This window comes from Rousettus aegyptiacus, unplaced genomic scaffold, assembly GCF_014176215.1.
Source record: "Rousettus aegyptiacus isolate mRouAeg1 unplaced genomic scaffold, mRouAeg1.p scaffold_m13_p_2, whole genome shotgun sequence".
Taxonomy (NCBI): domain Eukaryota; kingdom Metazoa; phylum Chordata; class Mammalia; order Chiroptera; family Pteropodidae; genus Rousettus; species Rousettus aegyptiacus.
The window spans coordinates 60,893,489-60,921,459 of NW_023416295.1; the positions used below are offsets into that span (position 1 = coordinate 60,893,489).

The 27,971-nt window shown below is 32.3% G+C and overlaps 1 protein-coding gene across 7 annotated transcripts in view; it reads right to left on the minus strand.

Moving 5' to 3' along the window:
* Positions 1–27,971, minus strand: part of GALNT13 (polypeptide N-acetylgalactosaminyltransferase 13) — a 431,627-nt gene that overhangs the window by 386,661 nt on the left and 16,995 nt on the right. For 5 of the 7 annotated variants that reach the window (XM_036237890.1, XM_036237891.1, XM_036237892.1 and 2 more), the window contains exon 2: positions 14,292–14,362. The gene's annotated coding sequence lies outside the window, so the exon portion shown is untranslated. Of the gene's footprint in view, positions 1–14,291; positions 14,363–22,254; positions 23,477–27,971 lie in introns of those variants that run through there. The other 2 variants (XM_036237893.1, XM_036237897.1) reach the window with 2 other exon arrangements.

Below are 27,971 nucleotides of genomic sequence, written 5' to 3' on the forward strand. Positions count from 1 at the left end.
TTCAGTAGTATTCACCAGAAATTAGCTATAAGAAATATGGTGTCGGGCAGAAGCGAAGCTACTACCACCTGACTCAACTGTACCTCAATTGTTAGATTTCATTTCTAAAAATGAGGTCTTTATAGTTTATATCATAGCAGTGAGAAACCATGAGTTATTAACAGACAGTTTATTTTTGAGTCGTTTCAAATTCTAAAAGCAAACAGCTCATATTTTTTTTCCAAAGTTTTTTATAGTTTTACAGCTAAAACAGCAAAAGTATAAACCTTCAAGATCAATAACATCTGTTTAGTCAAAGAAAAGCTCCACTATTTATGTGGCTGAATGGTTATAAAATTTTCTTTTGATTTTTATAAGCATAGTAAATACATTCTAACCACTGATTGACATCAGAACAAATCAGTAGGTGTGTTCCATTCAAAAATCTCTTATCTATTAATTTCAGTTGAATAAAGTAGTGTTCAAACTGAGAAAGAAAATGCTGATATGATTCCTCTTCCACAAGAAAACATAATCAGTATAAAAATTTTCATATTTCCTACATCCACTCAGCTCCATCCCAAAAGAATAGCAATCAATGTTTTATTTTTCTTTTATGCTTCACATTTCTGGCAAAGATATGTACAAAGCCAGCAATCTGAATCAATGAAACCTATTTACTGATGCATGTGATTTTTTCTTTATGTCATTTTTAATTCTTGGTTATCTCTATTCCTCTAATTTTATTGAATTATTCTTCTCTTTTATCATTTTTAAATGTCTCTATATCATACTTCTTATATTCTTTTTTTATTCATCTCATGTATTCTCCACATTCTCCTTTTTTCAATTATAAAAAACTAAATTTTTCATTTCAATTTGTAAATGGCTCCGCAGTATATATTTGTTAGTTGTTTTCCATGTGTCAATTGTTTTTCCCATTCTTTACCCACATTTCTTGTATTTCCTCTGCTTATTTTAAGGAAAACAATATATTGCTTGGTCATCCCAATATTTCTTCATAATTTTCACTTACCATTTTACAGAAACTCCTTTTTTCTTACCCAAAGATTGAATGCACATTCTAAGTTCTCTCTTCATTCCAACCCAACCAAAATGATAACTGATAATACCTAAGAAAGCTTATGCTTATATTCATTTGCCAGTACTGAGACACTGAAGAGGCTAAATAAAGGCAAAAACATTAGAAGAAAATGAATGATTGTATCAAAGAGCCAGAAATATAAAAAGCATTTTCTTTCTAAAAATTCAGCAATATTCAGCATGGTTAGGAATATTAGACAGATTTCCATTCAAGTCTCACCTCCACCACCCTTTCATTTGGAGAGGTTAATGTGCCCAGCTAACTCCAGTTGTTCCTGTATTTATAAAATGGCAATAGGAGCTATATGTACTTATAGTGTCACAGTAAAAATTAGGCACACGTACTACAAATCACAGGAATTGGCACATGGTAGTAACTCATCAGTACATGTTAGCAATTGCTATTATTGTGATCAATACTATAATGACCAAAATACTTTGTTAATACAACTCAAAAAGAAAAAAGCATTTAAGATTTATTCAAATATAAGCTAATTATTTCATTTATTTGGCAAATAATTTTTAAATACCTAATGCTCCCAGACCTATGCTAGATGCTTGGGATACCTAATTTCATGGAGCTTATACTCCAGCAGTTCTAGATGAAAATCAAAGACTGGCTCAGGATTAAGATTTCTAGGACCAGCACCATTATTAAGAATACTGATTTTATTATTTTTTCTTTTGTTCTTTATTGATTTCATCTCTTTTTGTATATTTAATTAAGTTTAAAATAACAAAAACAGGAGTATTCATAAATTTGCTGGTAGACTTTGACAATTTTGAGGCTCCTATGAAACACACAAGTGGAGCTTCCCAGAAAGCAGGTGAGCGTGGGAACTAAATTTTAGGAGAGGTAAATATGAGGGAGTCGGCAAATCGGAATTAATTAAAACTATGAGTACTGGTAAAATTTCTTCAGTGAGAGTATGAGTGTGAGAAAAAAAAGGGGGTGCCACAAAGAATCTTATAAAATAGCAATCTGAAAGAAAGATAAGCCCACAAATGAGATTGGGTAAGGGGCATGGGGGGGGAGGTGCAGAGAGTAAAACAGAAGAGTGTAGTATTGTACATCTCAATAGAAAGAATATTTTTAAAACAGAGGGCGTGATCAATGGTACAAAATTGTGCTAAGAGATCCAAGCAGTTTTTTCTATTACGGTACCAGGACTAACTTTAGTGACCTTAGAAAGAACATTTTCAGAGAAGCATAAAAAGCAAGACAATGTGCTGAGGTGTAAATAGAGGGTGTGGATTTGAGATGGAGACTATAGACAATTCCAAGAAACATTTAACTGGTAATAGAGATTAAGAGTTACTGTGTAGCTGAAAATGAACTTAGAATAAAAGGATTTATGCATAGATACATTTCTGTTTTTGAGGAGAAAGATACTTGAACATGTTTAATACTAATGGGAAGAAATCAAGAAAGGGAGAAAGTTGAAGATATAAAAGAGAAAGAAAATATTCCTTTGAATTAGGGCTCTTAGAACATGCACAGGTATAAGATCGAGAGCATGCATGAAAGCTTTGGCTTACAGAGGAAGAAGCATCAGGAGGGAAGAATAAAAAGATTTATAGGTAGTGGCAAATTAGCAGGAACCTCCTTCTTCCTATCTCACACTTTTCCATTAAGAAGAAAGAAAAGTTAGAGCATAGGACAGTAGAAAATGTTTTATACAAAATTGTGGATAGTGAAAGATATCTTTCTAGAAAAATACATAAAAGTTGCTTCTCAGAGCAGAGAGCTCAGTGGAGACTGTCATCCCAGATTCTCATCATCTTTACTTGGTGAACACCTTCTCCTCTGATGCCTGCCCTGAAGGATGTAGTCACACCTCCCTCTCTATTTTTTCTTACCTTCCAAGAAAGTAGTTAACTCCAGATGGTGTTACGTATTTTATTCCGTACTTTCCATTTTTTTAACAAAGGATATCAATTTAAAAATCAGATTATTTCAATCATGACAGAATCAAACATAATATTACATAATTAAAATCTCAGTGAACTCTTAAATGGTTTGAATGTGCTGAAAATGACTTGTAACATCCTCTTCTCCTAAAATTAATGATGATGCAACTTTCCAAACTTTTGCTCTCATTCCTGTAGACACGGCAAAGGGGAATACAGTGAAAGAAGTAGAAATCCAAAGAACTTTGCTCTAAGCTAGTTGCATGTTACTGGGAAAAAATTGTTTGTGGTCATGACTAACACAGATAAATGCTCAAGTGACACTCTTTCTCTTTCTCTCTCTCTCTCTCTCTCCCTTCCCAACCCCTCTCTTTTAGTTAGATTAGACCCTTCTGTTTCCAAGATACCTTCTAGTTTGACTCTCTGCTGCTCAACTGGATATCTCTTATACTGACTGAGGTTGCCTGGCAACATGACCTATAGAACTTACCAGCCCTGTGGCAGCTCTATTTTTTGGTTCACAGGTGGGAGATTTGGACAGAATTTCATGTGGTTTTCACATTGCAATTCTGTTTTATTTCAGTGACTGTGTAATGAAGTTTATTACCTGCAATATTATTATTATAGGGCATTGTGTTATTCAGTATTGTTTAGAGGTTTTTATTTTTTGTCATAATTATGAATACTTCCAGAAAATTTTAAAAGATTGGAATTGCTCTTCAAAATACTTTATACCTTTATAGAAATTCATAAATCCAAAATTAAAAATAATTAAAAACTGAAAGGTTATTGATGGGGAAGAGATGCAAGAGAACTTCTTGGGGTTTGGAAGTGTTCTACATTTTGACTTGGGTAATAGCAACACAAATATAACTATGTGAAAATCCATCAAACCCTACACTTGATATTAGAACACTTTACATAGTTACATATATATATATAGATATATCTATATCTATCTATCTATATATATAGATATATATATATATGGCATAGTTTAAGAGTTTTAAGAGGTGGTGACATGAAGAGTAAATGTACATACAATAAAGAAACAGAGGTTATATAAGCTTGATACGTGGAAGTTTAGGGACAAAAATAATCTCAGCTTTTATCACAGAACATAGTATCTTCTTAAAGACTGGACATTGCTGTTGCATTTAATTAGTTTAACAATAGAGACTATTTTGCCATATGTCAACTATGCTTTTACTAATAACTTGTTATTCACAGAGAAGAAGCCTTAACTGTCAGTTCGACTGGGCGGACTGAAGAGAACAGACAATATAAACAGCCACACACTGCAAAGGATTTGCTATTTGTTTCAGCTTCACTGGATCACAAGCAGAATGCCTTAGATGCAGAGATCACATCTGGACATTTACCTCAAGGAGACACTTCATCCATAGAGTCACTGATATTCCTTGTTGGTCTGGCCTCTGTGGGGTGCACTAAACTCCCATTTGCCACAATTTTCTGTGGCTGATAAATAGATTGGCAAAAATCTAACACATTCTTTAAAACAGATGATCTTAATAGCTTCATTTCATTGTATTTTATTTGTAAAACTTTATAATCTCCATATCAAAAAGTGAGGACATTTTCTGTACTTGACCCACTGAACCTTTTAAAGAGCTTAGCATTAAACTTGTGCAGTTTTAAAAAATACTTTTACATTGTTCTTATTTAATTTGACTCTCACCTTGGTATTAATATATACTGCCCATTTTATAAATGAGTAATCCCAGATTCAGAGAATTTAAGTGACTTACCCAAAGTGACACACTTTGTCTAAGCCAGCAATTTTCACAAACAGAATTTGAAGCCAGTTTTCTAATATAAAACACCATGTTGTTCAATTAATATCTATCGTTTCATTTCACGATTGGAAAAACTTCTCAACAGAGCCAGTTTCTATAAAAATTTGAGTAAATAGGTCTTTATCTCTGTATTTTTTGGTCTTCAGGATATTTCTTGCACCAGAGGAGAGAATATATACAAGAGCATCTGTCTAAGGCAAATCAAAATGCACCAAATTATGGTACTTTAAAGTTGTCAAATAGATGAGGAGTTCAACTTGTCCACCTAACCGATTTATCAGCTGACAAAACTGAGGTCTAGAGGGTTATAATGACTTTCCCAAGTTTCATAACTTCTAATGATAGAATTCAAACTGGAACTCATTCTGTCTGCTTCTTGCTTTCATAATATGTAAAGTGCTACTATTATAAACCTAAATTTTGAGCAACATTTCAGTATAAAGTAGAAATTGAGACTCAATTTTTCTAAAAGATAAAAAAAAAATGAGGTAAATTGCCTTTCTACCCTGTCAATTGGTATTAGGCATAAACAGACTCTATTCTCCCTTAAATAACTGAATTTATGTTAACATAAGTTGGGTAAAATAAAAGATACTATTTATTGACGTTTTCCTACGTGAAAGACCCTTTATATATATTATCATATTTAATCCTTACCAAAAAGTTTTAAGATAGTTATTACCATGCCCTTTCACAGCTGATAAAGTAGAAGCAGTTAGGATAAGACCACTTTAAGGTCCCCAAACTAGCAATTTTCAGAGCTGAGATCAGATGTTTGATGATAGAACCTGGGTATTGTAACTCACACAGTCCTGTCTCAGAAATCTAAATGTAGTCCGCATCTCTAAGACTGAGACTGCTAAAAGCCTACCCAAGATCTATCTTCTCCTTCCTTACTAGGGACACATTCAAAGCAGTTGTGTGTGCGGGTAAAAAACAAACAAACAAACACACACACACAAAAAAAACCACTATATATAACAGCTTCTTTTGCAACAAAAAAAGTAATGATGGTTAGATAAAAATTTGGGTGGAGTTTCCAGGGAATCTCTTTCAGGGGCACTAAATCAGCTGGTAGCATGCCCCTTTGTCATTGCACCTTTTCTTCATTCCTGTTGCATAGAACCGAATATGATGGCTGGACTCCAGTAGTCACTTAAGAGCCATTAGAAAAACCGTTGAGGATGAAATCATATGGCTAAGATGGGGGGACAAAACTATGTAGGATGATTAGATTCTCTAATAACCAAGGAACTACAGTTCCAGCCTCATAATGCCAATGACCAGATTTCCCTTATACTGGAGAAAATTTAAACTTTACTTCCTTGAAACTCATGCAATTTTGTTACACATACCCCACTGAGCTTCAATTCTCATAATAGTATAATAGTAACAACTCGTTTTTGTGTGAAAAGATTACTGAACGTAGCATTAAGGATTTCTGGCTCTAGTAAATGCATATTAGATAATTTGAGAAAGAAAAAAAACTGAACTTGCTTTAGAAAACTTGAAAAGTTGGGTTAAAATACATATGAAAAAATTTTTCAGTTTTACTTCCACCTAGAAGGTCAAAAGCTACAATAGAATATTGCTCTTATCCAAACAATGAGAAAAGGCCAGATAATCTAAAAAATAACTTTTGTGAGCCCAGCAGAGAGCTAAGGTTGCAAGGCCAAGATATTAACTAAATTTCAAAGAGTAACAGCGACACTGAGGAAAGACAGGACATTATCCATTTCACCTTTGTCAGAACATGAAAGAAATACGTGCTCATTATAAAAGTGGGTAAGAAGAAAACAGCTAAAATTGTTTAAAAAAAAAAATACTCAAAGGCCAGAATCTACCATGAGAACAGTATAGATAGCCTGAGATCTCTCAGACACAAAGGGATATGCACTCATTCATAAACTCTTTCTTCTGGCATCTATTGGCCGCTCAGAAAAAAGACTAAGGTCAGGACAGGACACCAAAGAGAGTACTTTAGTGTCCAAAATCCTTTGTAATTCTCCAGACCCTCTCTAATACAAAGCAAAAATTAGCATTTTAGAAAAGAAAATCCTCATGTCCCCAGGGGCCTGGGAAAGAGCCATAGATTCTTGGAAAGAGGTAGAGGCAAAAGTTATCTGCCCTTGCTGGAGGAGCAGGTAACTCTCTTGAACCCAGATTCTCACACTGACAAAGCAGAGATCTGTTCCCACAGTTGGAAGGACAGGTCACTCCAACCAAGGACTCCAGAAAATCTAGGAGGCCTTTGGGCTGGGGCCATGGGAATGCGCCGGAATGCTGATGAGCTACACACATAAGGCCCAGGTGCACAGGACCTGTCTAAAATGAAGACAAAGGAAGGAATCAACCTAGAGCCCTTCTGTCCCCACCAGGGGCACTGCACCAAATAACAAGCAACAGCACCTGCCACTGGGGGAGACACAAGAATGTGACAAGAGGATTCCTCTGTTTTATACGCATGAAGGATATACTAAAAGGGAAGGGTAAAGAATAAACACAGAAAATGCTCTGACATTCTAGGTGCCACATTAAGCTCATTGAGCATCATATCTGCTGCTGGAATGTGAGGTGGAAAAATCAATCAATTTAAATAATCAGATTAACGAAGTAAAAAAAAATCATTTGATAATCTCAACAGATACAGAGAAAGCATTTGGTAACATTCAAAACCAAGCTATGATGAACAATTCCAGCAAAGTAAGAACAAAAATAAATTTCTAAACCTAATATATGATATCACCCAAAAAATTACAGTAAACATCATTCTTAATACCAAAATGGTAGACAAGTTCCCTTTGATTTGGGGATAAGTATTTCCATTCTTCCCTCTTTCATTTATCATGGTTTTGGACATTCTAGGCAATTCAGACACACACAAAAAAACAAACTATAAAGTTTGAAAATTATTAAATAATATTATCTCTGATCATCGACAACATAGTTCTTTATGTAGAAAATTCAAAAGAATCTACTAAGAAAACATTAGAATTAATAAGTAGATTTACAAACTGCTTTTATGCAAGGTTAATATAAAAAAGATTAAATTTCTTTATTAAGAGACACTAAAGTTTTTAAAAATATACAATATATCATAATATTAAACTGCATAAATTGTCTAGGAACAAATTAACCTCAATGTACTACACTCTATGCAGAAAATCATAAAATATGTTGAGAGAAATTAAAACACCTAAATACATAAAATATATACTATGTTCATAAATTAAGAGTCAATATTATAATTATGCAAATTTAAAAATTTACTTGCAAATAAATTGAATGAAAACCCAATAACTTTTTTGTCAAATTTGACAAAGTAATTCTAAATTTCATATGAAATAAAACAAAATCAAAATTCCTTAAATAAAAACATGGTGGGAGAACTTGTTTTAATAGATATTGAGAGTAATTAAAAAGTGAGCAAAGTTAAAAGAGTGTAACGAGTAGTAAAAAGAGACTAATAGACCAATTAAAAAGAATAGCTGGCCCCCCAAAAAGGAGACATACATGGACATTTGATTTATCATAATGACAGCAAAGGAGAAAATTTTCAGTATGATTCTGTAACAAGTGGATGTCCATTTGGAAGGAAAATAGAAATTGACTTCTACCCCTCAAACTATTCACAAAAATCAATTGTAAGTGAAATGATCTAAATGTAAAGAGGAAAAAATAATTAAAATAAAATGAGAAACTTTTTCTTATCAAAAACTTCATTAAGAGATTGAAGAAGCAAATTATAGAGGGTTAAAGGTATTTGCAACATTTAATTGAAAGGGAGCTCTCAATCCAACTATAACTAACTTCTACATATTAATAATTAAAACACACACAATAGAAAAATAGGTAAGACAGTCAAATAGGCAATTTACAGACAATAATACCCATATGGCAATTAAACTACATCACACAACCACATTATTCAACAGGAAAATCTAAACTATACTCTCATAAGAATAGTTAGTGAAAAGGACTGATTAGCCAAGTATTGGTAAAGATAAAATAATAGTAACTCTCATACACTACTAATTAGAGTGTAATTAGTATAACTACTTTGAAAAACTGACAGTTATCTACTAAAATTGAAGATTTACATGTGATATAACCAAGCAATTTCATTTCTAAACATATATTCCACAGAGATGCATGTACTTGTGGAACAAGAAACATTTAAAAGAATGTTCATAGCAGCATTAGTCATAATTGTCCAAGCCCAAAAGTAGCCCAAATGACCATCAACAATACAATGGATACAACTCAGGAGTATTTTATATAATATATGTATTATATAAATATATAATTTTATATAGCATTTTATATACATAGCAATGAACCATACAAAAACATTAATGAAACTTAGACATATATTATTCAGGAAAGGAAACCAGACACACGAGAATGCACGTTACATGATTATTACATATATAAATTAAAAAATAAAGATAAACTAAAATTTTGTATTTAGGGATACAGGAGGAAATGTTAAAACTATAATGAAAACCGAGAAAGTGATTACTACAGAAGTCATGAAAATATTATCTATTAGGGAACTGACAGAACAAATATAATGTTCGGGAGCCAGAAAAAATAGGTTTTTTGGGATGCAGAAAATGTTCTATTTCTTGAGTGGTAATGACGGCTAAAATGGATATTTGCTTGTAAAAACCATTGTTTTGTTCCTTTCATGTATGAAAAATCACAATAAGAAGCATAAAATGGTAATAATTCTGTTATTAAATTTTATAAATTAAATATTATGATGTATGAGATAAAGTTCAACGACCATAACTCACATCTATTGAGATTTTACTGTGGTTAGAAGCCACTGTAAGTGCTTTACCTCATTTAATCTTTACAATATTGAGAGACATTGTACTATTACATTTCAAAGGTGAAGAGACTGAGGCACAGAGAGCTTACATAACTGACACAAAGTCACATAGCTAATGAGGCCGCAGTTTTAGATCTGAACTCATACATTAGCATGGTTCTGGAGCCCATGGCCGCAAGCAGTACAGTATGCTACTTCTCCAACATAAAAAAAAAAAGAGAGAGAGATACTCTCTATGCTGGATGCTAGCTTTTTCCCTTGTCGAAATTGTTGTTTAGTATGACAGGTAAACTAAGTCTAAAATAATTGGTCTTTCATGGACCCAAAATATTAAATCTGCAATTTAGCACTCTACCCTTGTTTCGTTTTAAGCTCTGCTAAGGAAAGAAGGCAACTCATATTAAGTTTACACATTTACTATTTGAATTTACAACTGAGCAATAACATAAATTACTCTATCCCTGTTGCTCAGCATTGAAGTGAAGATATACAAGAGATTTGTCACTAATCAGAAGGGATATTTCTCCCTAAAGTCAGATTTTTCTCCCTGTGCTAAGACTTAAAAAGGAATAAAGGCTTAATTTAAATAAGACTTAAATGGCAACTTAATAAAGGGGTAAACTCTGAAAATAAGATCTGTTTCTCTGATTATTGGTAACAACATTTTCCAGTTTGGTCAACTTGAAATGCTATGAGTTTTGTTGTTGCTGTTGTTTCATTTTGTTTTTTTTGTTTGTTTGTTTGTTTGGTTGGTTTTAGAGAAATAATGTACAGTGGTTAACTGCAGAAATGCTGGAGATTGACTGAATGGACTCAGCTATGAGCCCTGTTATTTTCTAGTTATTTGACCTGGGACAATCTACTTAGCTAAAGGGCACCTCAGTGTTCTCTTGGCAAAATGGAGATAACATTAGTATCTACTTCTCAGAATTATTAAAAGGTTAAACTAAATAATAAATGTAAATCATTTAAAACAGAGCCTAGTACATAGTAAATGCCTTTCAGGTGTTAATTATTATTATTATTCTCTGACCCTATTTTCTTCAAAATTTCACCAGCATCTATTCCTTCCTCTCCATTCCCATTGCTATGGCCTCCGGTCTTGCCCTCATCCCTTCATTCTTACAGTGTTATTTTTCCTAAAATTGTTCTTCTTGTCTGCAAGTCTTCCAGCTGGAATACTCTGTGAAGACAACACCAGACTAATATTCAAATAAGAAACTTTTTGTTCACAGGATTTTCCCTCACAAAATATTCTCTTTGTTCAATTGTCTACCAATTAAATTTAAATTCTAATTTGTCACTCTGGTTATCAGTTTTTCCTACAACCTAGCTCTGGCCTTATTTTCTGGTGTTATCTGGTTTTAGTCCAACACAAGAAACGTGTGTTGTTGCCAAACTAATTATTTTACCATTCGCTGCATGTGAAATGTGCCTCTTTATCTCTAAACTTGGGGACACTGTTTCCCTGACTGCTCTGTTAACATTTCCACCTGCATCGAGATCTAGTGCAAATGCAATCTCTATGATGAAGGTACAGTTCAGAGTTATATTTCCTTTCCTAAATCTCTTCTTTATTTTTTTCACATATATAACATTTTCAAATTATTTGAAGTGGCTTTATTAATTTGATTACTTTTATTAATTTAGACCACTCTCGTGGGACCATTGCCTAATAACATATCATCTGTATTATTTATGCCTAGGCATATCTTATTTCCTCAAATTGAAGACAGTATTTTCTTGAGAGTCATTTTTGTCTTTCCCCCACGTACTCTAGTACTTAATAGCAAAGTGCCTCTCATATTACAGGAGCACACGATAAATATTTATCATGTTAAATGAAGTAGGATTACTAAATGTAATCACTAGCTTTGTCTCTTAGAAACCAAATCTGGAAATAGAAAATAGAAGCATTCTATAAATCCTGAACTCTCATTCATTTGTAGAGCAATAATATTTAACAGTAAGTTTGAAAATATCCCTCAGATAAAATGTTGCTGATAGTTTGTTTCAAGAAGTAATTTGTAAAGAGACTGGGATCAATGGGTAGCTGAAATGGGAGAAGATGAAGACCACCAAAGAGGTGAAAAGAGAAAGTGCAAGTGTGGCCAAAGTATTGTAGAGGATGCCTCTGAACTCTGACACACCTGAAAATGAGCAATAAGGAGAACAAGTCAAGGTGAGCTCTACATTCCAAACCTCTCTATATTGCATAAAGCAGCTGAAGTCCTGCAAGAGAAAGGTATGGTCAGGCACTTCAAATTCTGAGAAGTAAGACTAATAGAAATAAAATAAGGTCTCCATCCTTAGGGAATTACCTTTTTTTATTTTTTAAATTTTCTTTACTCAGACAGCATTTTTCAAGGCAATTTAGTTTTGGATTGCTGAGTGATCCTAATAACACTCTGTTTAAAGCAACTCATTTGTTTTAGCTGAAATTCAATCATCAACTACTTATTTACTAAAGAATTCATATGTTATGATCTGAGGTTAGGACAATGTTATTTTGCAAATAAAAGAAAGATCAATGGAATTTCAGTGCTCAAGACCCAGGTCAAGAGATTAAAGGAAGAAACTTTAGAATTAGATCAACCTCAAACTTCATTCCTATGAGTGACAGATTTAAACTGTGCTACAGTTTCCTCATATGAGAAATGGAGATAATAACACATCTGTTTCATGATATTATTGCTTAGAATAACTAGAGGTTGAATGTAAAGTACATGAAAGGAAGTAAATACCTAATAAAAATTTTCTTCTGCGCACCTCTCAATATCTATAAATCATTTAATAAAACATTGGATGAGGTTGTTCTATCTAATTATTTGACAATCATTTTAACTATTTACTTTTTGTTTATAAGTTTGCCCTGTCTCCTTTAAAATAAGTATTTCAGACTCCATAAGCATTTCACAACTGACCCCTCTTTTCTTCAAAAAGCACACAACACACTTTCAGCTTAGGTACAGTCAACATGCAATAGAATATATATATATATATATATATATATATATATATATATATATATATATTCTAATTTTATATACTGTATATATACTTGATGTTTAACAAAATGGTTTGTTTCTTCACTCAAAGTTCAAAGAAGTAAAAGTGTCTACTAAAATCATCTTGGTCTGTAGACAAAGAAGGCTGAAGTTTAGTTTTCTTCTGAACATGTAAATTAAGAGTATTTGCTGAATACCTTTGTTGTGTACTTTATATGACATGATTATGAATTCACGATGTTCGTTAATAAACACACTTGCATTGAAATAGTTCAACAAATCACTTCCAGTTTAAAAATGACTAACATTTATTGACCTTATACTCTGTATGTGGAACTGCACTATACTTTACATATATTATCTCACTTGCCACAAATGAAGTAGCTCTTAATCTTATATGTATTTCAAAGAAACATTAAATACTTTATTCAAAGTTTCACAGCTAGTAAGTGATACATTTAGGACTTAAAGTCAGGATATCTGAATCCAGAGTCTGAATTTTTAAAACACTACACTTCACTGCATTTTTTTTTCTGACACAGTCATTTTGGGAGACAATGTACAAACATCAGTGCTGCCATCATTAGTTCTACATTTTTTGAAATTTTATTTTATAATTGTCCTTCATCAGTAAAGGAATTTGAGCATATGGAGGTTAGTAATCTATGCTTGTATAATCTCTTTCAATGCTAAAATAATAATAAAATGGCATTTAATTGTGTTTTTAATGAATGAAAAAGAATTCTTGGAGAAATTCGGAACTCTAATTCAAAACATTTTTTATCAAAGAATAATTAGATGATGTAGAAACCTTTCAGGAAGCTACATATCACCTATTTCCTACTAGCTCAAAGCAGTTCAAGAAAGAAATTGAAAAGCATTATTTAAAGTGAAAGCAATGACATGTTGGGCAATACAGAAAAAAAAAAAAAAGCTGTAACATTTTCAGGATAATGTTCAAGTAAAAAAAAAAAAATCCGAAGAAATAATCATAATATGTTTAAACTCAAAAATGTTCAGGCTTTAAAATAAAAGTTGTTTATTTTTTTCTAAATTTTGGTAGAGGCAATTTTTTGAAAGATCTTATGTTCAAAGTCAAGATTCATCACTTTGAATAGATATTGAGCAAAGTATTAAAACTACTTGGGCCTCAGTTTTCTTATTTATAAAATGGAAATTAAAAAACAAACTTAAAATATTTTGAGAAGAATGAAAGTCACCACATATAAATTGCCTGATATATAGTAAATCTTAATACTCAGCAAATCTTGATATTTAATTCAATATTCCTTTTTAAAACTTCCATATCAACACTGGCTAAAATAATATTAATTTTTCTTCATTCTTCTCAACTTATGAATCAGAGGAAAAAATCTTACTTAAATAAGAAGTGAGAAATATTATGTGCAAGTTATGTACATAAAACAAGAAATCAGTCATTAGAAATCTTGAAACTATACAACTTAATTCAGACCAGCAAATAGCCCATCAAATTTTTATATTTTATATACATTTTTCCTCAACATTCACAAATATCAAGAACTGTAAATAGAAATGTGTTCTTTTATGACTGTCTGCCAAATTCATTCAGCATGACTGCAATTGAGTGGAAAAATAAAAATATATATTACTTACTATATGTGGTGCTTGGCAATTTCAAAATGATTTGCAAACATTCATCTTCAAAATACTCCTACAAAATGCATCTGTGAAAAGCAAAGAAAATCAAAAGAGTAAGCAATTTGCCAAGGTCACAGAAAAACTAATCCAGACCAACACACATTTAAACACTACATACTTTAACATACTGAAATAAAGTTTTCCAAATATAAGTTATACACCTTGCAAAATATAATCGCTGATGAAGAGAAATATTTTCAACTATATGAAAATACTCTAAACATGAGTCAAGGAGGGCATCCTTAAGTAAGAGGTAAGAAGAGTCCACACATTGGCTTAGAATTATACACAGTAAACACAGTGCCCCCAGAACATGGCAGAACAACATAAAAACAATTTAATAATATGAGATGTTTGTAAATAAATTTAGTTGGAGATTTGAGGTGGTTATTAAAATAATTCAAGTTTTTAAAACATAGTTTTGTCTGATATTTGAAGATCTCTGACTCAGAAGATGATCTGGCTTGATTTATCCAGAGACTTGCATTAATTCACTTTGTAATTGCATGTCAATTTCAATTGAAGACCACACACTGAGAAAAATGTAGGTATGCCATTTCCACATCTCACAAAAATACACAAATATCCACTTTCTTTTTTTCAGCAAGTCAATGTGATTATAAGGAGAAAGTTATTTAATGAGATTTATTAATTATTTGTTTTCAAAGAGGGTGTTGGGAAGAGCATTTTAATTTCAAAGCCCAAAATAGCTCGATTTAAATGGATTTTATGCTAATAGGGTGTATTTTTTGTAAAAGAAATGTCAAAGAAACAAAACATAACCTAATGATAATTAAAATAATAATTTAAAGCACAATGTGTTGTTTCAGATGGATGAAACACACTATGGACAATACAAATAAAATTCCCATAAGTAGCAAGCATCTTTAGTGTAACATTAGTTCTCAGCAAACAACAGAATTTCTGCCGAAAATTTTCTTTACAGTACTAAGTAGAGATACCAGTTTACTAATACAGGAGGTGTGCTTTTGTGTTCATCAAAACAAACTGTAACAAAGTCAGCATTTCAATAAGAACAAGCATTGAGTTGAATGTCTAAATTATCTTCCTCTAGCATGTGAAAAACAATAGGGTGGCATTGGCCTCTACCTGGCACAGGAATGAATAATTTTACTAATTTACTAATGGTCAACACAGAGCCTCTCAAATAAGAGGAAATTAGGTATACTTGGCAAGTTTATAATTAAACATCATAAATAAATCATAAAATTCTTAAGGAACTATGTATTTTATAAATTTCATTTTTGTAAGTTTAACATTTATAGCTTAATCAAAGATACAAATTCATTCATATACAATTTCAATGGAATTATAATGTAACAATGAGTGGATCTGTATGTTTCTTTGCACTTTAGCATATTCATCCTGATAGGCAAGAGAACTAAAATTAATACTATTATTAACTACTTTTATGTGAATTGCCCAGTTTGACACAACTAAGCAGTAATCCTGGGCTCTGAACCAGCTTTTCTGACCCGGATGACTACAACACATGTTACTCGCTCCATTGTATCCATTGTATTTGGGACATAATAACCATATCTGGCTTACTGACGTTGTTTATTCTTAACCACGGAATTAAAAATATTTTTTAAATATTCAAAAGTGGGAGAGTTCTCATACAAATCCTCACTTCTAGCTCTTTTTAAAAAGCAAAGATTTTGTAAGGCTGGGCTCCCAGCCTCCAGAGGATACAGACATGGTTACGCTTTTTGGATGGAATGCACTTTCTGCATTCACCTGTTTCCTACTTTTGCAACGTGTCTTCTACTCTGCCATTTTCAAACACTGGCGTGTTTTGTTTCTTATCCTTACCTACCAACTACAGCCAGATTTCTTTGCTGTGAACCTGGAGGAATGACTTTCCTCAATTATGCTCAAAAAGCTTATTTCAATTAGTTGAAGCAACTGCTTATAACTATATTTCACTGGATTCTCATAATCAGGTGTTACTGATTAGTTACTTCATTTTAACATATATCATGTTTTAAAATTTCATGGGCCTGAATTTCCATTTGTTTAAAATATATTTGATAATTTTAAAGCTAAGGAAGAAATTTACAAACACAATTAATTGGTATAAATCAAGGAAATTAATTACTCAAGTAATAATTTTACATTTACCATGGACATGTCTTTCAGAGACTTCCTGAACTGATGTGTGTCATTTGAAAAAATGATAGAGGTAAAAAACCCCTTCAATTAAACTAAATGAACTGGATGAAGAGAACAGTGACCACTAAAGGTAAAGCTATGCATTCTACACATTCTGGTTACATCATGGCATTTTGCAAATAAGTTGAAATATCAATATGTTTTGTAGAATGTTTAAAAAATGTGGACCTGGGAGTTCAACAGAGGAGCAGTAGATACCACCAGTTCTTCTTCATGGTATAAAGTCTCATCTCCAGCACTTGCTCTGACAACCTACCACCTCTGGCAGCCAACCAGATGCTAATGCAGAGGTCATTCTGCCAAAGAATTCCCTGAAACTCCACCTCCCCCAACTCTCAGTCCTACCAAAGCCACATCTAGCTGTGTCCTCCACAAGTCTTGCACTACTTGCTGAACAATCACTAAGATTCGCACTGAGGGCAGTTGACCTTGGTTTCCAGCACAGCTTCTTGAGGCAATTATAAGTACAGTATTTGTGGATAGCTGCTGAATCTTAACAGGTGGTCCCAGAGGGACACAGGCTGGAGATACAATTGAGCTGCTACTGAATCCCTCTCAGGATTGTGCTTCTGGACACCTAGCACACATAGCCATGCTAATAAGACCAGGAGACTTAGAAGCTTTGCTTAGTACATAGAAACAGACACTGAAAGGCAGCCAAAGTGGGGATACAAAGAAGCAGAAACCATATGAGAAAACAGAATAGAGATCCAGGAATAATGGAGTCAAGCAATCTAACAGATGCAAAGTTCAAAACACTGGTTATAAAGATGCTCGATGAATTTAGGGGAAGTATAGATGAATTCGAGAAGAACTTTAACAAAGGGGTAAAAAGCATAAAAATGGAAATGAAAATTCTAAAAGAGAATCAGTCAGAAATGAAGAATACATTATCTGAGATGATGAGTATATTAAAAGGAATTAACAGAGTGGATGAAAAAGATTGGATCACCAATCTAGAGGATGGGGAAGCCAAAGACACCTAATCAGAAAGGCAAGAAAAAAGAAGCCAAAAATATAATAATATTTTAAGGAGCCTTTGGGACAAAATTAAGTGTAAAAAAATCTGTGTAATAGGGGTACCTGAAGGAGCAGAGAGAGAACAAGAAGTTAAAAAGCTATTTGAAGAAATAATGATGGAAAACTTCCCTAACTTGGTGAAAGACATAGACATACAACTCCAAGAACTCAGAAAGTCCCAAGATAAAGGAACCCAAAGACACACACACCGAGGCACATCATAATTAAAATGCCAAAGGTTAAATACAAAGAGAGAATTTTAAAAACAGAAAGAAAAAAAAAAGGCAGTTAGTTACCTACAAGGGCATACCCATAAGACTGGAAGCTGATTTCTCAAAAGAAACTTTGTAGGACAAAAGGGATTGACACAAAATATTTGACATGAAAACCCAGGATCTACAACCAAGAATACTTTATCCTGCAAAGCTATCGTTGAGAGTCAAAGGACAGATAAAAAGCTTCCCAGACAAAAATAAGCTAAAGGAATTCATCACCACCAAACCACTATTACAGGAAATGTTGGAAGGACTTCTTTAAGCAGAAAAGACATATATCAAAACCATGAATAAAAAATGGTAATAACTACATATCTATCAACGACTACCTCAAGTGGAAAAGAATTAAGTGCTCCAACCAAAGGGTGGCTGACTAGATAAGAAAATAAGACTCCTACATATGTTGCCTAAAGAGACTTACTTCAGATTAAAAGACATATACACACTAAAAGAAAGGGGATGGAAAAAGATACTGCCTTGATGTTCCTAGAAGGTATTGTGCTGAATGAGGTAAGTCAGATAGAGAAAGATAAATTCCACATAATTTCATGTGGAATCCAAAGGACAAAATAAACAATAATAACAACAAAAATGGAAACAAACTCATAGATACAGAGGGGATGGTGAAAAGGGGCAAAGGAATTAAGAAGTACAAGTGGATAGTTACAAAATAGTCCTGGAGATATAAAGTGTAGCATAAGAAAAATAGTTAATAATGTTGTAGTAAATATGCAAGGAGGGAGAGGGGTACTAGTATTGATGGGCTGATCACTTGAGCTCTAATCTCCAGGCTGTACAACTGAAACTATAACATGTTATTGTATGCCAAGTATAATTGAAAAACCTCATTGAATTGTACAATGTAAATATGAGCAACTAATTGTCTTATATTTCAATAAAGCTGGGGGAAATTATAATAAAAAATATGGACCTAGAATTCTGGGTAATTGTAGTCATCACAGCCACCTAAATCTGAAACACATCACACATTGAGCAAAATATATAAAGCCAACAAATACAAAAACAAAACAAACAAAAAATCTAGATTTTCAGCATAACTGGAAGTTGGAGAATAATAAAAATGTTGTTACCTATAAATAGAAAATTAAACACCACTTTCTAACAGAGCTATCTTTCCAGCTCTCACTAAATGTATTACAGAGATCTAAGGAGTCCAGAAAAACTATAATGAAGAGAAAAGAGGAAAACAAAGGTCCTATGACACAACATTTACTCTCAGAAAGTTCACTGAACCTATGAAAATATTGAAAAAAACTATCTTGACATATTAGAATACAGACACAGAAAAGAGACAACACTATGGAATTCAAGGTGACATTTATTTTCTGGGGGAGGAGTAAAGCATTTAAAAATGATGAGATTGTGTTATAAGAAGCTCTCACTAGTCAAATCTGGGACAATTAGAAAATCAAAATAAATAATTATAAAAAATTAAACTTTATTACAGAAAATAAAATACAAAGAAATGAAGTAGCTAAGGAAGAAGGAAAAACTTCCTTTGCATAAAATGTCACCTAAAATATAGTTGTATCAATAAAGATAGAAAATCACCATTAGGCAAACATAGTTAACTGATTTAATCAAGAAAACACCTGTGGATTAGCACTTGTGGGTGAAAGTGTGATGACAAACAAGATATTTCCATAGTCTTAAAGTACTGTCTCACAAATCATCTGCTAATTACAATAGGAAAAATAGAAACTTTCAATAAAGAACTTGGCAGAGAGCACCTTAACTAAATGACCAAATATAATCAATAATAGGACAAATAAATACACATGATGTGCCTCCAAGTATAATGCACTTAGAAGGACACAACATCACTTCTGTGGTGTATCTGCCAAGAATGCATAACCTGAATTAATCATTAGGAAATATGAGGCAAACCCAAAGTCTTAGAATTATCTGGGCTGAACTCAAATATAGGAAATTTAGAAAATATCTGGCCTGACCTCTTCAAATTCAGTCATTAAAGACTTAGGAAATGTTCCAGATTACAGGAATTTTCAAAGACATGACAGCCAAACCTGTGTGTGATCTTTAATGCATTGTGAGTTACATAATAGTATTTTGTTAATAATGAACTTCTTAATTTCCATAATTGCACTGTAGTTATATAGGATACTACCCTTATTCTTAGGAAATACACACAAAACATACTTCAAATAAAGAAAAATGATGTCTACAGCTTATTCTAAAATGATTTATGGAGAAACTGTATGTATGTCCCTATATACATATGTATTAGTATATATATAATTATATTATTATACATATACATACATACATATACATACACATACCTATATGGAAAAAATGAAAGTGAAAGAATAAAAATATTCAAGATAAAGAGGAAAATGTAAACAACTAATAAATCTGGACAGAGCATATTCAAGATTAAATAAAATAATTGTTACTTTTCTGTATGTTTGAAATTATATGAAAATTTAAAATTAGAGTAGAAACAAATTTTTACTTTCATTGAGATATGTTGAGAACACAGAAAAATAGATCTATGCAGTATATTTAAATCAAGAAAAAAATTAAAAAATAAATCAGAATCATTGTTCAACATTTTTGAACATAAGGTAACAAGAACTCCAGAATGATATATATGTATATAAATACATATTAATATACATTTATTTATATATATTTATATATTTCTTGAATTTTATATATTATATTTTTATAGATAATGTATATATTATATATTAAGTATGCATATAATTAAATTAAAGATATTACATATGTGTTTATAATTTATATATGCATGTGAAATGTATAAAATACAAAAGAATGAAAATTAATGTGAAATCTAGTTTTGTTTTTAAATAAACCACAAATAATATTATATTTAGCAAATTTAGCAATGTAGAGTTAAATAATAAAATGATATTCACAAAAAATTAGTCAGCAATTAAAGAAAAATAAACAAAGAAAAAATTAGCAATCTTTAAAGGTTATCATTGTAAGTGATTTTTCCTTATATAACTGTTTTTCTAAATGAAAATTACCATTTCATTGGTAATTCCTTTTTTAAAAATTCAAAAAAAAATAAAATCACTCTTAATTCCTAAAGCAATATAGTTCATGTATAACTATTCTGTGTTTATTTCTAGACTATTAAAGAGTTATACCATATAAACTATTCTAGAATTAGATCCTCTTTTTATTTGTGAATTTATTTTTGTGGCAATATTTTGTTTCTCATTAAAAAGTAAAATCATTTTGTTGATTGATATCCCATAAAACATGCTATCATTTATTTTGTATTTTTTCATATGTATTGTTATCAAATATCTGTGAGCAAAAAGACTAAAAACACTGGAGAGATCCTTTTGTAAGTATCTTCTTCCATAGCATGATTGTTTCCTTAGGATAAAATACCCAGAAGGGAAATTGCTGGATTAAATAGCATGAGACTATTAAAACTATATTTTAGTAAAACATATGCACACACATTCATATGTTAACAATGCCACAATCATGTTATATTGTGCAATCACTGTAGTCAGCCATAGTTTGTGCCTATCTGTGCCCAAATTTGGTCCTGACTCTTCATATTTAATTGATTTTATGCATTCTTGGTATTAAACATGTTGAGTTTAATTACCTTTTAAAATATCTTCAAGGAGGTTACTCAACAATTTGACATTGAAATAAAAAATTGTTTATATGGAAAGGCATGGAAACAGAGCAACTTTAGTAATTACTTATTTGAAGAGGAAGAAACACACTTCTTTATTTTCTTACGAAACAGTAGCCAATTACTTTGCAGAGACTAAAGAATAATATCTACAAATAGATAATGTGTTACAGTTTTATGAGTGAAAACATATAAGAGGATTGATTATTACATCACAAGTGATGTAAATAAAGGCAGAAAACACTACAGATCTCCCTATAATCCAAGCTGCTATATAAGATTTCATTTCTTTTTTTTAAATTTATTTTTACAAATCACACTTACAAAATTTATTTAAATCAATTAAGTAGTAACAGAGTGTCAGAGTGACTACATATTACTTTTTTTCACTACATACGCTATTTACATTTTATTACATTAGTTATTACCTTCTCTTTCTTGAGTGTTATTTTTAACCAATGGTTCTCAATGATCTTAAATTGACTTTAACATTTCTTCTTATATTCGCATTGAATTCTTGAAAATTCCCAGTTAGCAACTTTCCTAGTTTGTAGATTCTATATTTCGTATTCCTAAATTCCAGAGATCAATACAAATATCATTCTGTACAAGCACCCAAAAAACCCTTCTGGAGTCTTACTTAGTTTGACTTGGTAGGTTACTGATCCAATGACAAATAACAAGCTATGTATCCCTTTATACACACTATATTTTCTTTACTGAATAAGAGCATTGCGAGACAAAAAATAAAACTTACTGAAATGAAGATGTATGGCTTTCCCCTCATGTTTAAATCCTGTCATCATGTCAGAGAATAAAATTAGATTAACTCAGAGTGATTTACTTCTTTCAGTCATGTTGGTTGTTATCTCCATTTGTCCTGCTCTTTGACGTGTGTGAAAATCACCTGCTTTTTATTCATTTCCCTATCTTCCTAAATATCAAAGTAAAATGATTAATACATAACTTCTGAAGTCATCATTAGTGTGTCCCCTTTTCCCCATTTTCATTTGGGCTTCAAGAACCCTAAGCTAAGTTCCTTGCACTCTTCCTATTGTAAATATGATTTGATAATATTGCTGATAATTTCAATCATGAAAGATATGACAGACCAGAATTGTCTGAATATTGTCCATAATTTAAATGTTAACCTCCTAATGTTTATTAGCCAACTTCTATCAGCATTTAATTCTATATGCAGTCCATTCTATGACTAAAGGCCTAGTTAATGCTTTGACCAAGATCTGCCACCCCTGCCCCTTGATTTCTGACAGTGTGTATACTCTGTAGACAGTGTCTTTCTACATTGTGGCATTTTCCAACTGAAAACTGTTTCATCCATCCCTCTTCTCCATTCATCCACCTGGGGAAATGTCAAAATCTATTTCCTAACTCAAGTGGATTCTCAGTCAATTCTTTGTGCCCCTTTTTTTTCATTGAATGTTTACAGTTAGCAAAATGACTGTTCCAAACATCCACCAGCCTCACTATATAAAGAGTGGCAAATGCCTTCTCCTTCATCAGCTACTCCTATCTACTCAAAGAGATATGAGAAAATGTTGGTTCCTTCAGCCTCTGAGATGAAGTTTTGCTTAACTCATTTCATCTCACTCTCGGCAAACACTTGCTACTGCATGGCATATTTTACATTCTTCATTTTCTAGTCTCTGTAGAAATTTTACTTTTTCTTGTATATATCCTAACTTTTGACCCCTTCTACTTCCATGAAGTTATTCTAAAAACTAATTAGAGAATCAGACAAAGATTCATGTGCAGAGAACATCATCAGTGTCATTTATACTTATAATTGTAAAACCTTAAAAGCAACTAGAGTAACTAAATAAGCAGTAATTTGTGCAGTTGATACAATGCCATGTAGTCACAAAATTCATGTCTCAAATTGTATTTATTTACACATAGAAATCTTCAATCTATATTTTTAAAACAACATAAATACTTCCTAAAGTAATATAATGAATTAAGTAGCAATTATGTACATAATTATATATTCACATATGTTTATATACATATATTTATAAAATTTAGCAAGATTGGAGAACTATACAATAAAATGCTAATTATATATGATTTAAAATACAAGTAATATTAATTTTTATTTTTATACTTTTATTAATTTTGCAAATCTTCTGAAAAAATAAATATCATGTTATAATCCAAAAGGAAAGAATGAACACTAGTTTAAAACTCAGAGGCAATGGGGCAACCAAGTGCATAGGTAAGAACCTACACGGCTGTAAATCCTGCAGAGTTTTGGCTTTAAAAGAACTGGAAACTCATATAGACAAAATTGAGGGATAATTAAGTAATAAGAAATTGTCAAAATGTTAATGAAATGTGATTTTTCGATGTGATGTGGCTAAAACCACCACTTGCCTCGTCAATACCTACTCACTCCTCCATTAGTTGCTAGGTGCACTTTGCTGCTCTTTTGCCTTTGCCCAAGATGTGGATATAATGATTGGAACTTGAGCAGCTGTTCTAAGTGTATGAATCTTAGAATGTGTGCAAAGATCCAAGATCCCCAGTGACAGTATAGGACCATCTTACCAGTATCAAGACTTCATATTTTGTGAGAAAAAAATAAAGCAGTAATTTCTTTAGGCCACTCTAGGTATACACTGAACACTATTTCTAAATGATACATATTATCTAAGAATTTGCAGGTAAAAATAAAGTAAATGTTTCTGTCATGAATTTACTGATTACTTGACCAGCATATATATTACCAAATATTAAGTTTCACATGTCAAATCATACTTAACCTGAAGAAAAATGTTAGAGTTCAGATGAGAGAAATAGAAATGATTAACATTTAGAAAATTAGAATACAGTGAAAATTAGTCAAATAGAGAAATTTATATTCCATAAAAGAAAATATTTTGTATTTTAATTGTTTGAAGAATTATTTTTAAAATTAGATTCCAAATAATGAAATAGCTTTAGCAGTAGTAGGACAGATTTTATTATACATTAAAAATGAATTTCAAGAAACTATAGATATTAGATATTAGTTACTAGATATTAGTTATTTAATAAAAAAATCTAAATTTGGAACTGGGACCTTTCAAATCATGTGATCAAATTAGATATGTAGTGTGAATATGTGATGAACTTTAGGTAGAGAATGTGAGTTAGTTTTATATTATGTTTTATGGTCAATATTTGTGTTTTGTTCATAAACTTACTACATTTATATTTACTTCTTCAGAGAGTAAGTTAAAATTGATTGAAAATGCATTCTTCACTCCATTACACCATCCAAATATGTGGCATGGCAGGTTGTACATTCCAAAGACGGCCATGCTATCTCCCATACCATAGGCCCTTCTGCATTGTGACCTTGGCATTCATCATCAAGAGATAAAGCCATTTCTTTTTTTCCTGGATCTGAGCAGACCCTGGGACTCATTGGACCAAGAGAATATTCAGAAGCGATACTGTACCAGTTCCAGGAATAGCCCTTAATTGGCTTAGCATCTTCTGTTTCCTGACTCTTGAAGCCCTTAGCTGCTGTGTAAAAAGTACAGGCCACTCTACTGAAGAGAGAAGACTTGTTGAAGAGCACTGAGGCTTCAGACACATGAGTAAAGAAACCACATTGGTCATCAGTTCATCCGGCCTATAGATTACTCTAGCTCCAGTCAGGACCTGATGGCAACTGAATGACAGACACCAATTTAGTATCTCTGAGCTGATTCCAGTGAACTCACAGAACTATGAGAGATTATAATTGCTATTTTAAGCCACTAAGTTTTAGGATAATTTCTTTTATAGCAAGAAGACAACCAGAAAAATGTGACCATCCTAGAGTTTAAAATCTTGAAGTATGATACAACAATCTGGCATCTTTTATTCATTTATATATCTGAAATATATATATATATATATATACACATATATATATGCATATGTATGTGTGTATGGCTGTGTGTGTGTGTGTGTGTGTGTGTGTGTGTGTGTAACACGTACTGGCCAGAATGTGAATTGTCTGCATTGTAATCTAGTTTTCTCTTTATCTCTATCTTTGCAAGTTATCTCATTTCCAAATAAAATTATTTCCAATGGTTTCCTGGCTAGTGTTGATATGTGTACTAACACTGATGTTTTATATATGTGTGTGTGTGTGCATGTGTATAGAATATATAACAGAAACCTGAATGCTATTCCTATATGAAAAAATTGTTGATGTAAATAGCAATTTATATATTTTTTTCCGTGTTCACCAAAACAGAACTAAGACCAATAAGACCAATGAGAAAAATTACAAGGAATCGAATTTAAGCTTAGCACATGGTAAAACTCCCTTACTGTAAGGAATGCCAAAATAGAATGGACTTCCCTAAAGAAAGGGCTGAAGGAATAGTTTAAGAAGTTGAATGTCCATTCTCCTGAAATGCTGAAATGAACTTCAAGTACTGGCTAATGGCTAAAGTAAACGGTTTTTATGGACCTTCTTGAAACCATGATTTTGATCAATTTTTATGATTGTCTTTGGAATAGATTACACTAATATTCTTATATCCCCACCATATTCCAGAAAGAGATACCAAGAATGTCACAAAGATTGATTCAAAAGAGCATCCTTAAATTTATAGACCTTTATTTTACTAAATCGACATGTAATACTTTCTCAAAACATTTATTGAGTGACTAGATTTGTTATGGACTTTGGTAGGCCCCAGGGGAACAATGAAAAATGTCATGCCTCCATTGTGAAAAAGCTTATAACTTAACATGGGAGAACACAACTAACCATGATAATATGGTATAAGCTAGCAATAGCAATAGAAACAAAGTGCCATAGAAACAGAAAAAAAAAAATTCTGCCTTTGAAAGTTGGGGAAATCCTTTAAAAAATGGTATCTCATTTGAGCCAACTCCTGAAATGATGAGATAGTAACTCAAAGCTGAAAAGCAGTGTAAGCAAAGAAACAGTCACAGACATCTATGACTTATCCAGGTGACAAAGAAGTAATTCAGTGAATCCTGAAAATATATTAGATAAGAGTTAAAGATAAGATAGGAGGCTGCAAAGGTCACTTGGGATATATTTCTATGAAGGGTCTTGCATTTTAGACTGTAGAGCGTTCAAAGATTTTTTAAAACGAGGAGTTACTCAGAACTATATTTGAAGAGGTCCTTCTATTGGCAATGTGAAGAATATAACAGAATATACAACATGGGGTAGCTTCTTTTTAGGGGAAAATGTCAGTGTTGGGTTTAGACTAAGCACAACCATGACTAAGGGCAGGTGGGATTACAGGATCACCCCTCAAGATCCCTTTCAATCTTAAACTGTGTGACTTATGTCCCTTACAGAGGAAAAGAGTTCCAGGCAAAGTCTTATAAATGACAGAGGTGGCAGGACTCTCAAGCCACACTAGTGAAAATCATAAAGACATTGCTATTTCAAATACCTAATGAGTTTTACAAGTATATAAAGTGCACAATCTTCGACTAGCTTATAATGGAATTTTAGAGAAAAACATAACAAGGAAGACATTAGTATTGCAGAGTGGAAAGACATATTCAACTATCCTTCTGGGAAAGCCAGATAAAAATTTGACTGACCTAAATCCTTTTAGGCCTGCATCGTTTTCCAAAGTAGCTTTGGAAGGCCCAGGGGACCTATCTCTACATGTGCAATCTAATTAAATGCATATAGTAAGGACTTAATTGTATAAGGCATTTTGCTAGGTACAGCACAAAAAGAACTGTGCTAAACTACTTTCTTGAATTTCATAATCTACAAAAGATAGATACATGTGGATATACATCTACAATTTAGAAAGATATTTGAAAGCATTCATTAAACTATAGGGACAGGCAAAACTGTATGTACTTATATTGAATGCTTCATGAGAATCAATAAATGGGACAACTTCCTAATTAGTTCCATTTCAAGGGGAAAAAAGCTAAAAGTCAGAGAATAAATGCCAGTGAGCAGCTCTCACTCCTGAGACTTGCTGGAAGAGAAGAGAAAGTCTCTGCCCTATTCAGCTTTAACAGCCCTGGAAGCCCAAGGTTAGTGAAGCAGTCCAAGGCACAACAGGCCGCAGGACTGCAAGTACTTGAAAGGAAGAGGAATAAGCCAACCACGACACGGCATCAATCTGGGGATTTAAGCTCCTTTCTTTCCTTCCGTCCTTTTTGTTGTTGGTGGTGGTGGTTAAGCCACTCCAATAAGCCCATTTGTCCTTACAGAGAGAAAGATCTATATTGGGAGTCAGCAAAAAGGTAAAAATTCATGAAATTTCTAATAAACAGAAAGCATGAGCTTGGACTAAGAAAGCAATATGTGAAAAAGTTTGAAATTGGGGTGCAGTGTGAATTTCATTCCTGAGATTAATACACAGTGTGTGACATCAGAATTCTTAAGTCCTCTGAATGACTTGCTTGATGGCAATCAGCCAAGCATATCATCAGATCAGAATTCTAGATACTAAAGAACTT